At 48.6% G+C, this 12,288-nt stretch overlaps 1 long non-coding RNA gene across 1 annotated transcript; it reads right to left on the bottom strand.

Moving 5' to 3' along the window:
• Positions 1 to 1,499: 1,499 nt before the first annotated feature.
• LOC135914557 (uncharacterized) lies at positions 1,500 to 3,244 on the bottom strand. Its single transcript, XR_010568338.2, has 2 exons — positions 3,011 to 3,244; positions 1,500 to 1,625 (listed from the first exon to the last, which is right to left on the bottom strand). It is a non-coding gene; the product is annotated as an uncharacterized lncRNA (long non-coding RNA).
• Positions 3,245 to 12,288: the final 9,044 nt, after the last annotated feature.

The raw sequence follows: 12,288 nt of genomic DNA, 5'->3' as shown, positions 1-12,288 counted from the left end.
CACGTTCGAGGATGTAGGTGGTTATCAAAATTAATCCGGGTACACCCTCCCCACCCCCCGCCCCACACAGTGCGGCGTGCCTCATAATGAGATCGTGGTTTTGGCACGTAACATCTCGGAATTATTTTGTATTACCCATCATTGGTTACACAGAAACAAAATGCTTGACCGCCATATTTCTTTCTAGCAACACCGGAGTCAAACTTAGTCGCTGTCGCTTCTTTTATGCGAAGCATATTACTAGGGCTCAACCCAGCTCCTCAGGCGCGGCGGTGTCGCCTTGAATACCACGTGACACCGTGACGTCACGACAGAGGAGAAGTGGCTTTGGCTCAACTCTTGCAAGATGGGCTGGGTGGGAATCGAACCAGGGTCTCCGGAGTGTGAGACGGAGACGCTACCACTGAGCCACGAGTACGATGCTTCAAAGCGGTACAAAAGCGCCTCTAGTGAATGCGGTGTTGCCTTAGAAACGAGCTGTTTCTAAGGCCCAGGCGTGCGTCGCTTGCTCAGGCGCACATTTCGTTGCCGCGCCGAACGCTGCGTTGCTCGACGCTCACCGCGTCCAATGCGGGGCGTCCAAGGCGAAGCAGAGTAACGCATGAGTTGTTTCTTCGTCCAGCCGAACCAAATATAGCCAAGCAACAGCAGTTCACCAAGCTAAACAGTGGTTCAACAACTAAAATAAAGGCTAGTATGCTTCGCATCCTGGGCTTAACCTTACCTAAGCCACAGCCATTTTTTGCTAACGTGTCACTCAGCGAGACGGGTGTTCAGAGTATTTGTTGCGTGCTGTAAATCAATTTATATCATTTTTTTGCCGATGTTACTTATGTTAGCTTAAAAAGCACACGCGGTGGACTGAATGCGCCTTCACAGCAAACAATCGTGCATACTGTGACGAATGTCGTAGAAACATTTTGGCAACAGCAGCAAAGACTGTAGGAGCGACAATTATGGTTCTGCAAAATGACTTTTGGCCGACACCTGAACGTTCTGCGTGCAAATGTAATCTGTAACATCCTTCGTTTCGCTTTAACCAAGTATGAATTGAACATAATTTTGTATAATGAGACAATTAGCATAGAGAAAGAAAAAAAAGTTAAGAGCGGCCACTCCCATACACCCCCAGCGGCCCAATCGAACCTAGCGCACCTGGCGCTTGATGAGAGCAACTGGCCTGCACTTCCTGTTTCGGTTCCGCTGGCGCGAAATTTGGATTACCCCGCGTAACCGACGTTGGGCTGTCGCGGAAGCTTGTCATTTCAGACCACTTTTCGTCACCCAAATGGCAACGCTTTTATTTGTCGCTTTGATTTAGCGATTCACTCTTTTGTCTAGTTCAATATTTGGTGTGAATTGAGGTAGTGACGCAATTTTTATTTCGATTAAGTTGTAACAGATGGAGATAGAGGTAATCATAATTCGCTACGGCTTTATCCATCGCGCTTGTCTTTTGTATTTGGGTACAAGCGCTCATATGTATCAGAGAGACAGAGTTTCCGCAATGTTTTTATTGCAAGTCAAGATAGGCTTCTTCTGGGTTCTGCCGTTGTCAAAGCACCACGACACACTGCAGTAGCTGCCGTAGCTTGGACCGCCGGACGGCATGGCATCAGCACGGTCTGAAAATGTCAATAAGTGCACGCTTCATTATTTACCAAAAACATATGCACACGTCATAACTGTACCAGGAACCGCTTTGAATGAATAGCGAACCAATGCATAATATAAAACCACCGACACATCCTGACCTCTGACCCATATAACCCGGACTTACAAGGATAAATGTTGATACCCCGTACAGGGGTGTTCAAAAGTTCCCAGGCCGCTTTCCCATTTAATCCCATGGAGGGCATCGCGGCCTGTGAAGTTTTGGACACCCCTGTACGTACTCAGTATAAGGAGTACATTGGTAGGCAAAATAGCAGTTCACATAAGCGTGATGAAGATACATTCGAAACGTCCAAATACGAGGCCTTTGTTCAAATGCGCGCCACGCCACGCCTACGCGACAATACGTTGTGCAATGTCTTCGCCACAAAAAAAATGATAAGGAACCGAAAATTACTAGAATGCGCAGTACTTTCCAACACGGCCGCCGCAATAAGTACGTGCAGTAGTCACTGGTGACTTTTCTCCACCGTTACTTTTCTGTATAAACAATCCGCACGGACGCATACACCAGCGTCCGTCCGTGCGTCTTAGATACACACCTCGCTAAAGTACCAAACGCAATAAGCTATGCTCGCTGTTTATGTCACATGCCATTGTTTGCAAGCAATATCGTTAAAATATTCAGGAGCCCTTACTCTATAAAGGAAACGAGCAAGCAAAACTTCGCTACAGCGTGCCTAACGTCCTGCTTTATTTAGGTAGCGCCCGTCCCCGGAACGCCGTTTTCGGACTGAATCAGCGTGGCGTCTTTTATGTTCTTTCCAGCGTTCATCAGCCTCTAGAACGGGCCAACGAAAAAACCGTCAACCGTGACGCGATCATTTAAACGCGGTTTAGGAATTCAATTTTCTCGAAACCGGAATTTTCCTGAAATGCGCAATTCATGATATCGACCTTAAGCGTTGTCCAGCAGATCATTTTTAATTCGCCAACACGAACTATTTCAATGGAACGCCGATACCGCGGTTATCGCAAACAGCGCTGGGCAAGAACGGTTTACCCTCGCAAACCTAGACGCAGCGTCTCGATGGCGTCTGACAAGCTGCGAGTCGCAGTGCAGTGCACAGCCGTGAACCGGTGGAAGGTAATGGCAGCTTCGCGTCGTTTGATTATTTTCACGGAACGCAACCAACAAAGATTATGCCGTTCTCGGTGGAGATAGCAAGGAAGTACAGCTAGTACAGCCCTCTTGCTACGCGTTTCTTGAGGGGGGATGCTTTTCGCAATGTTCGCGTCTCGCCGCCTCATATAGAGCCGCAAACTGCTTTTTTTAGCGAACCTCGTCGCGCTCACAAGTCAATTACTCCAAGCTTCGCTTAAAAACGTGACTCACCTTTCTCACACACAAGAACACCGCCGCAGCCGACGTTCACGAGACGTTCCCGCTGGCACGCCGCTGGTGTCGTTGATTTCTTCTCCATGGACGAATGGTGATTGGTGTTGATGGCAGTACGAATGAAGAACAAAAAGCACAGAAGGTGTTCTCGATAAATTCTGTTCTTATGTATCAGAAACACGCCAAATTTGGGTGTATAATTATTATTTTGTAAAGCGATTGAGCAGAATTCATTACAACATTTTCTTTTTTTGCGCCTGCGTCCCCTGGCGTTTGATGAGAGCATTCGTTCGTTACGTAGCCGTGACGTAGTTCCTGAGGCCAGATTTCTCGGAGTGCCCGCTCTTAGTCTTTTTCTTTCTCTATGCAATTAGTACTGTACAAGGACTCGGACATTTCTTTGAAAACATGCATGCTTTGAAAACATGCATCCACTTTAAATCCCAGTGCTTCTGGAAGGTGGGTGTTCCCCACGGTGCTTGCTGCGCGAATATCTTGCGATTCTGTTATAGGATATTCTGAGTCTTTCCCGGACTTTGCTGCAGCACACAGGTGCCTTATCTTGTTGCGAACATTTGCTCCGGTATGTATTTGTCTGAAATTTGTATGTCCTCCGGTATGTGCTCGCCCTTTCATCATCATCACCATCGTCGTCGTCGTCGTCGTCGTCATCATCATCATCATCATCATCATCATCATCATTCGCCCTTTAGCATGTGTTTGTCCTTTGGTATGTGTTTGTCCACCGGTATGTGTTTATGATCTGGCGTGTATTCTTCCTCTGGTATGTCTTCGTCTACCGGTATGTGTTTGCCATTTCTGCATGTGTTTGTCCACCGGTATGTGTTCGCCTTCTGGCATGTGTTTGTCCCCTGGTATGTGTTCGTTCTCTGGCATGTGTTTGTCCTCCGGTACGTGTTTGTCGACCGGTATGTGTTTGTCCTTCGGATAACCAAGGTGAACCTTTGGTTAAACTTGAACGTTGTCCTTTCGGGCAACTTTCAACTCCGCAAGATCTTTGACTTTATGCGCAGAATGACATTCGTGAACGCCAGCGCTGCCACCTTACTCCTTTCCAAATTTCTCGCGACAGCTCAAATTCATTGCACCCCCGAAATGTGACATGTTTCGTTGTTGCGGCATTAATTCCGCGCTTCCCTTTCATCTTCAGAATTTAGTGTTTTCTTTCTTTTAAGTGTACACATAGGTATTTTATATGGCTTAACTATTGGTGTGACTTTCTGTTGAGCTGATTACAAGTCATTACTCGTCTGTTCATTACAGATAATTAAACATGTTTCAGCGCACGCGCGGAGTGGATCCGCTCAGCGGGGCGCAGCGGGGCGCTTGCAGAGCATAGATGGCGGGCTGCTTATGGCATCGTTCGCTGCTGGCAAAACGCGTTTTTACGCTAACGCGCCGAGGTCTCAGACGGGCGGCGGTTTTTTAAAAGTGGGATCGCCCAACTGCCGACTGCGCATTCTTTTGATGTTGTCGCGCACTATAGCACTTAGCTTCAGTTGCGCAACTGCGCCCTGTTGTAATAACGTACCGCACGCCATTTCTCAGCGACTACGCAATTTCCGCAGTATATGGTCGGATAAACCGCGGTCATATTTAGACTCTGTCTTTGTTTTATTACGCCTTGTTTAGATTAGTCGCTGTCTGAATGAAAAGCCCTCAGGCATGAATTCTGCTCAGACACACATTTGGTGGCACTCTGGCTCGCCTTCTTTCTTTCTTTCTTTCTTTCATTCTTTCTTTCTTTCTTTCTTTCTTTCTTTCTTTCTTTCTTTCTTTCTTTCTTTCTTTCTTTCTTTCTTTCCTTCTTTCTTTCTTTCTTTCTTTCCTTGCACAATCGCTCATAGCCCACATTAAGCATGTGCCAACCCCTTCACTCTAATTTTCTTTCATTTTCATCTTCGCACAACCGTATAACCATTCGGCAACGCCTCTAGAAGACGATCGTTAAGTAAATGAGGTGAGCACCCATGCGGAACATATAACTCAGAAGGAAAAGTCTTGCAAATGACCCTGAATCCTGCAATCGACGAGCGATTCGCAAGCGCCGCGTTTCGTCGCTAATCACGGTTTTTCGCTAAATGCTTCGAGTTTTAATGAAACTGCTGTGCGAGATTCATCTCTCGGGTGTATTCAAGTGTACGCGGGCGTCGGAGAGCGCTTGCATAAAGTTCGGAGAGTTATACGGCTGTCGTCTACAGGGATATTGCGAACTTATTTTGAGTCGCGGGACTCGGCTGCTATCTTTTTAATAGTCTATAGCGCAAAGAAACGCACGACACGAGAGAGGGCACACAAGACACAGCGCTAATAACTAATGCTTTATTGCACTTGGTCACAGTGTATGTAGCACCGTGCAATAAAAGACGGAAAGGCAGTGAGAGTAAGGGGGCCCACCAGTTTGTTTTGTCGAACTTCGTCGCTATCTTTGTAGCGATACTCCTCCTCCGGCTGGTAAGTGTGGCGCCCCGTTGAAGATCGCTAGCCAGCTTTTCATGGTCGTTTGAGGGGTGTCGATAAGTTTAGTGCAATAATCTATCTATCTATCTATCTATCTATCTATCTATCTATCTATCTATCTATCTATCTATCTATCTATCTATCTATCTATCTATCTATCTATCTATCTATCTATCTATCTATCTATCTATCTATCTATCTATCTATCTATCTATCTATCTATCTATCTATCTATCTATCTATCTATCTATCTATCTATCTATCTATCTATGTTACGTTTACGCAGTACATAAAAGTAAGCCTATTGTGACAGATATACGACATGACCTAAGTGAGTTAACGACTAAACGACCAAGAAGGAATCAAAACTACGGTAACGTCAATAGCAGCAATGGGCTGAAATTTGTTTCAGTAGCAGGTAATATGGATGTTCGAGCCGTGAAAGCTCCTAATCCAATCGAATACGAACATCCTAGAAAAACGGCCTTCGTATATGACATTGAATACCGGATATTTTTATTTCTAAACTAAGTGAAATATGAAGTTCTCGTGGAATCTGTTTCGTTTTACTAAAATAATTGTTCAGAAACCATCGATGGTGATGGACCAACGAATAAGCCAGCAAGCCAGCAAGAGAGTGAGCGGGCGAACGACTGAACGCGGCAGTAAGTGGGAGAGCGTGCGACAGAACGAACGTTTACTTTGCCGAATCCGACCATCGACCCTCCACCGACCCAGCACGAAAACCGCGAAAGAAGTACATAATGCTATTCGCCTTAAAAAGGCAGTTCCATCGCTGAACCTATGCTAGGCTATACCGTAGAACCTGCGCCAGCTGGGTGAGCCCACAGGAATAATGAAAATAGTCACAAGTACGTTTGCAACCACATGGCGTTAATTGAAATGTATATTACCCATGGAAGAATTAAGAGTGCTTGGCCACATCTTGACAGGAGATGCGCAGCGGACTTCGACAAATGCACCCCGCAACCGTTAGCCTATAGGTGGACGAGAAACGCGACACTTCTCTAACTTCTCTACCACTGACTAGATTATTCATAGCATCAAACGTCACAAAGCTCTCGCGCAAAAGCGGGTCTGTTCGATTAGCCTGCACCACTGTTAACTGGCTCACGACGGTTCACGAGAAGTTCGGAAATTGTGAAGCTGGATTTCTGAGGTGGAGGCCCATCGAGACACTCGAGAGGAATGCAAATGTACAGACGCGGTGCAGACGTCATGTTACGTTGGGCTATAATGTGCACAGAATGCGTAAGTTTGAGAGGTCCTCAACTGCAGGGATGATCGGCTTCTAGGGCGTAAATACCCACCACACTTGCGTATACACCTCAGACGTGCGTAAGCGTGGTTTTAGCACATGCTCGCGCCCGTGTGCAACGCCTGCTGCGCTGCTGCTTCGCACCTGTACGCCTGCACTAAATCGGCACTTACTGTTAAGTGGATGCAGCAAAATCACGAACCAGCCCTGCACCTTTCCTGTACCTTTTGAAACGAACGGCGTGGTTCAGCGGGCTCCGTTGCTGCATCGCTGAAACGAATGGCAGGGTGCAGCACCTCGTGAACATGGTTCAGGTGGTGCAGGCGAATCGAACGTACCAAGCATCTGCGTCTCAAACAGGTATTTTTTCGTTGTTGGCATTCGGTGACGAATGCGCCCAGCAGTTCGATTACGCGAGAGAAAGTGCTCGATTGCGCGAGAGCAAGTGACCAATAGCGCGAGAGCAAGTGCTCGATTGCGCGAGAGCGAGGGCCTGATTGCGCGAGCGCAAGTGACCAATAGCGCGAGAGCAAGGGCCCGATTGCGCGAGAGCGAGGGTCTGATTGCGTGAGAGCAAGTGCTCGATTGTGTGAGAGCAAGTGCTCGATTGCGCTAGAGCAAGGGCCCGATTGCGCGAGAGCGAGGGCCTGATTGCGTGAGAGCAAGTGCCCGACTGCGCGAGACAAGTACGACAACGAGCGAAAGAGCCAAAGGAAACTATTCGTTTGATAAAAGGGAGAAAGGTGCCAAAGAAATCAATTGGCGTTTGTTAAAAGAACGGTGCGCTTGATGGTGTATATTTGTTGCGGTGAGTATATTTGGGGATACGTTTGTTTCGGTCGTATAATTCTATAGGGAGCAGAGCCGGTGACGAGCGCATCTGTAACGGTAATACAGACGGCCTTACGCGTACAACGTCGACTTGTATGTGTTCTGTGTTATGTTGAGCCACGTCGGACGATGACCTATAGTTTCCGTTGACGTAGACATCGAGAAAAAGCCGGTTCTATGCTAAAACGCTTATTTTATGCATGTACGGCTCCGGGCAGTTGGGGAGCACGTAAGGAAACGAAAAAAAAACAAGCACTATTCGATTCGGATCCGAAATATAGAATATGCGCATACAGGTATAGTAGGCAGACACCTAGCCGCGTATAGCTGCTCCCTTGGAAATCGGTTGCCCGAGTGCGTCACGAGCACGCAGGCGCGGTGAGCGGGCCGCACTTTATGAGCAGGCAAGCAATCTTCGATGCCGGCAAAAGGCGATCACAGGGTTTCGTTACAATAATTATTAAATCGCCTTCAGTACGAGAGCTTTCATAGTGGATTGTTTGTTACGCATCTCTTTTGACAGTGAGAATTTGCATATCCTGTAAGAAGAATTGATGCGGTGAAAGAAAGAAGAAACGGTTGCGAGCTCTTACGTGAAAACCGGTACTTTTCCGACCCCCTATACGTACTACGCGCGCTGCGCCTCGCCTCTTGCAAATATTTGGAATAATTCAAGAACACGCGCGACAAAACGGAAATAAAGAAATGGAGCTACGAGAGCCGTCTCCTCCCCCCCTCCCCACACACGCACACACAGCACCCAGTATAGGAAACGACGACGGCGTTTTCGGCTGGAGTGTAGGATGCCAAGGACGACGACGTTCTCGTACGCCGGCGTTACAGCACAGCAAAGGCGACCCGACAATCACGTGCATGCGTGCGTACGTACACTCGGGCTCCGTACCCGCCTCGTCGTAGCGTCGCGTCGCGCGTCCTCATTAGCGCCTCACGTCGTCCCTTGGCGCCTCTCGCGCGCGGAGGGCGCAGACAGCGTGGCTCGTTTTCGCCCGCGCATCTGCTCGCCGCCGCAGAGAAGGTGTCGCGTTCTGTCGACATCGCCGGGAGACAAACAAAGAAACGAACGAACACTCGCTCCTCGAAGCCAAAACGAAGCGAAACGGCGACAGAACGCACTGGGGGGTATGCACCGCCGGGGTCAACACCCACGAGAAAAAAAAGACGGCGTGTATAGCGGCATCCGCAGCACAGACTCGGCGAGCCTCTTTTGCATGCCTCGCGTGCCCTCTGTCATGGTGTGAAAAGGATCGCGAGCGGTGCTCGTGGAGGAGGGGGGAACGACGGCGCACTCCAGTATGCGTGCCCACGCGTCTTTTCCTTTCTTTAAAATATAAATAGATAGAAAGAAGGCGGCGTAGGGCCCGGAGCGGCGCCGAGTGTGGCGCCATACGCCACTTCCCTATCAGGTGTTTCAGTCGGGACCCCCCCTATACAGTGCCCTGAAAGTGGGCGGCTGGCTGTTTTGGAGCTGTAGAGCCTTTCGCAACGCGCCAAGTCGCGCGCGCTCCGATGCACTTGAGTATGTTTGTTGTGCGGGAGATGGTGACAACGCTCTGGAACAATCGCCCAAATAGTGTCGGTATGAGGAACGAGAAAAGCTAACGGTGTACCAGTGGAACGCTGCAGGAGGGGCGACGTTATACAACGGACGCCGGTGAACCTCTACCGCCATTTCACCATTTGCGAAATAGCGAGGCAGTCACTTCTGCCTTCCTGTCCTCTTGTTTTGTTTTTTCGCCTTTTACACCATAACAAAGAACGAACCAAATGATCCAGCAAGCAGGAAAATGTTAAAGTTCTTCCTTATTTCACCACCCTGGCTAAGCCTTCACGAAAATTGCCTCTCACATTGGCACATCGACTTCGATCGCTTCCATCGCGAAAGTGACCTTGGCTCAGCGAAGTCATAGCAAAAATACGAACTCTGTGCGGTAAAACCACCTGCGGTCACAGCATATGTGATTCGTTGCTGCATGGCGTTTAACCTCCCTGAGTAGCCCTGGGGTTGTGAGACTCTGCGGTGCAGGGTTGCGGGTTAATTTCAATCCCCATCGGGTTCTTTAACGTGCACCTTGCTTTACGTACACGAGCGCTTTCTTACATTACTGGCCCAATCGAAATGCGGCCGCCGCGTCGAGGAATCGAACCTTCGACCTCGGGCTCAGCAGCGGAACGTCATAGCCACCAAGCAACGGCGGCCTGAAGCCAAAGCTTCGTCAAGAGGTCTTATATTCGTCAGAGCAGCATGCTTTACTTTGGAGCCAGCCCTACTATAAGGGAACTTTAGGGTATCAAGCCTTGCCTTGGCGCCAACGCGTCGGCAAGAAGACTTATCTTCGTCCGGGCAGCATGTTTTATCTTGGAGCCAAGTTCCCTTATCAAATTCCCTTATCTCGATAAGGGAACTTGTTTTCTTTAGGATATCAACCCTTGTCTTGGAGGCAACGCTTCGTCGAGAGGACTTATCTTCACCAGGGCAGCATGCTGGCAGGGCAGCATGCTGGCACTTATCTTGGAGCCATCGCTTCGACAACGGAACTTGACTTCATTAAGCTACCAAGCCTTGTCTTAGAGCCAATGCTTCGTCAAGATGACTTATCTTCGTCAGGGCAGCATGCTTTATCTTGGAGCCAACGCTTCGATAAGGGAACTTATCTTCTTTAGGGTATCAAGCCTTGTCTTGGAGCCAGCGCTTCGTCAAGAGGACTTATTTTCGTCATAGCAGCACGCTTTATCTTGGAAACAGCCCTTCGATAAGGGAACTTGTTTTCTTTAGGGTATGGATCCTTGTCTTGGAGCCAATTAACGCTTCGTCAAGAGGACTTATATTCGTCAGGGCAGCATGCCTTATCTTGGAGCCGACGCTTCGATAAGGGAACTTGTCTTCTTTGGGGTATCAATCCTTGTCTTGGAGCCAACGTTTCGATAAGCAGAGTTGTCTTCCTCTGGGCAACAAGAGTTATCCTAAAATGAACGTTTCCATAAGGGAACTTGTCGTCTTCAGGGCACCAAGCCTTATCTTGAAGCCAGCATTTCGATTAAGAAAGTTTTGTTCTTGAAGGCAACAAGTCCTTTCTTGGAGCCGCTCTTTTCATAAGGTGACCTGTCTTCGTCAGGGCAACAAACCTTATCTTGGACCCAACATTTCAATAATAGGACTTCTTTAAAGCGTAGAGGCTTATTTTGGAGCCAACAATTTGATAAGAGGACTTGTCTTCGTCAGGAAAACAAGCCTTACCTTGGAGCCACCTCTTCGATAAGGCGACTTGTCTTCGTTAGGGCAAGTTGTTGCCCTGACAAAGAGAAGCCTTGCCTTGTCGAAATAATACACTCATCATGATTCTTCTCCCTTCACGAATATAAGAACCCGTGCCAAAAAAATGGGTCCTCAATAAGACTTCTCTTGTTAACCTCTCATTGATTTATTCTTAACTACCTGGTAACGTCATTTCACGAGACGCGCATGGCTGAAAATTATGTGGGTGCCGAACGAAAGGCACGCCTTTAGCCCTCCGTGACTGCGCGCGACCGTTCAATTTCTTCACGGGGCTTCTACATTTCGAAAACATTCGAAATATACGTGACTACCACTATGCCAGCTTTTTTTTTTGTTCTTGTAATTGTATAACAATGCGGAGGCTTTCTTCGTTCGAGTCGGCTACCCAAAATTCCAAAGCTGTTACTATATAAAAGAAGGAGAAAACAAAGAGCCGGAAAGAAATATCGACAAGCTTAACACACACACGGACACTTCACAACCGCGCAGAGTGCCTCTGCGGTCACCAGCATCGATAGCACAGTCCAGTACTTGTGACGGTCACCCATCACGCAGAGGTCAAGTATCCAGTTTGTTGTCGCTGTTGTTGTTGTTGTTCGCCCGCTTATTGAGCTTTGAACCGGGGCTGTTCCTCTGCAAAGAATTGCGCAAACCTCGCTCTCCCCGACTCTAAACCTGAAGTCTTCCGTCGCACTTTCTCGTACAAGAGACAAACACGACCACACACGATGTGCGGGCAGGTCGGTGCACGCAGCAGCTTCACTTGTTTTTAAAGCTTCGGGCAGGGATATTTCCAAGCTACGCGTTGCGTAACGGCCCCGTGCCGACGTGGTACATAACCGCAATTTTTCATCACGTCCGCAGCGAGAAAGAAAACGCGATGAGCCGCTATACACGCGTGCATCGCCTCTTCCTAACAAGACACGACGGCGGCGGAAGCCTCTTGACAGTTCTTGCAATGCGCGGGTGGTGCGTCTCTCTTTTTTCTTTTTTTCTTTCTTTTTTTTTTAAAGAAGAGACTTAGCCTGCGCAGTGCGCGTGCGTGCCTCGAGTAGCAATGGTGAAGGTTGTGCTTTGCATCGGAGCCCGTCTCTCTCGACACACAGTGGGTTGGTTGCGTGTTGCATTGAGACGCGCAGCGCTTCGTTGCACGGGAAGCGTGGGGTCGGTCACGGTGTGGAAGAAAAAGGCGAGCAAGACGGCGCGTCGTCTTCTCTGCGTTGCGCCTCGCGAGCTTCGTGGCGCGTCCTTGTCACCCTGACGTTAAGCCGCGGGGAGTCTCTGGGCGGCGAGGCCTTTGGCGGAATGAAGCTGTGCGCGGTGCTGTACCCACGTTCGGTCCTTACACGGTTGTGAGCATAGAGTTTCCTGCGAAAATTTTACTATAGG

The sequence above is a fragment of the Dermacentor albipictus genome, chromosome 6 (assembly GCF_038994185.2).
Source record: "Dermacentor albipictus isolate Rhodes 1998 colony chromosome 6, USDA_Dalb.pri_finalv2, whole genome shotgun sequence".
NCBI lineage: Eukaryota > Metazoa > Arthropoda > Arachnida > Ixodida > Ixodidae > Dermacentor > Dermacentor albipictus.
Note: the sequence above shows the minus strand (reverse complement) of the source record. Positions and strands in the feature narration are given on the sequence as shown.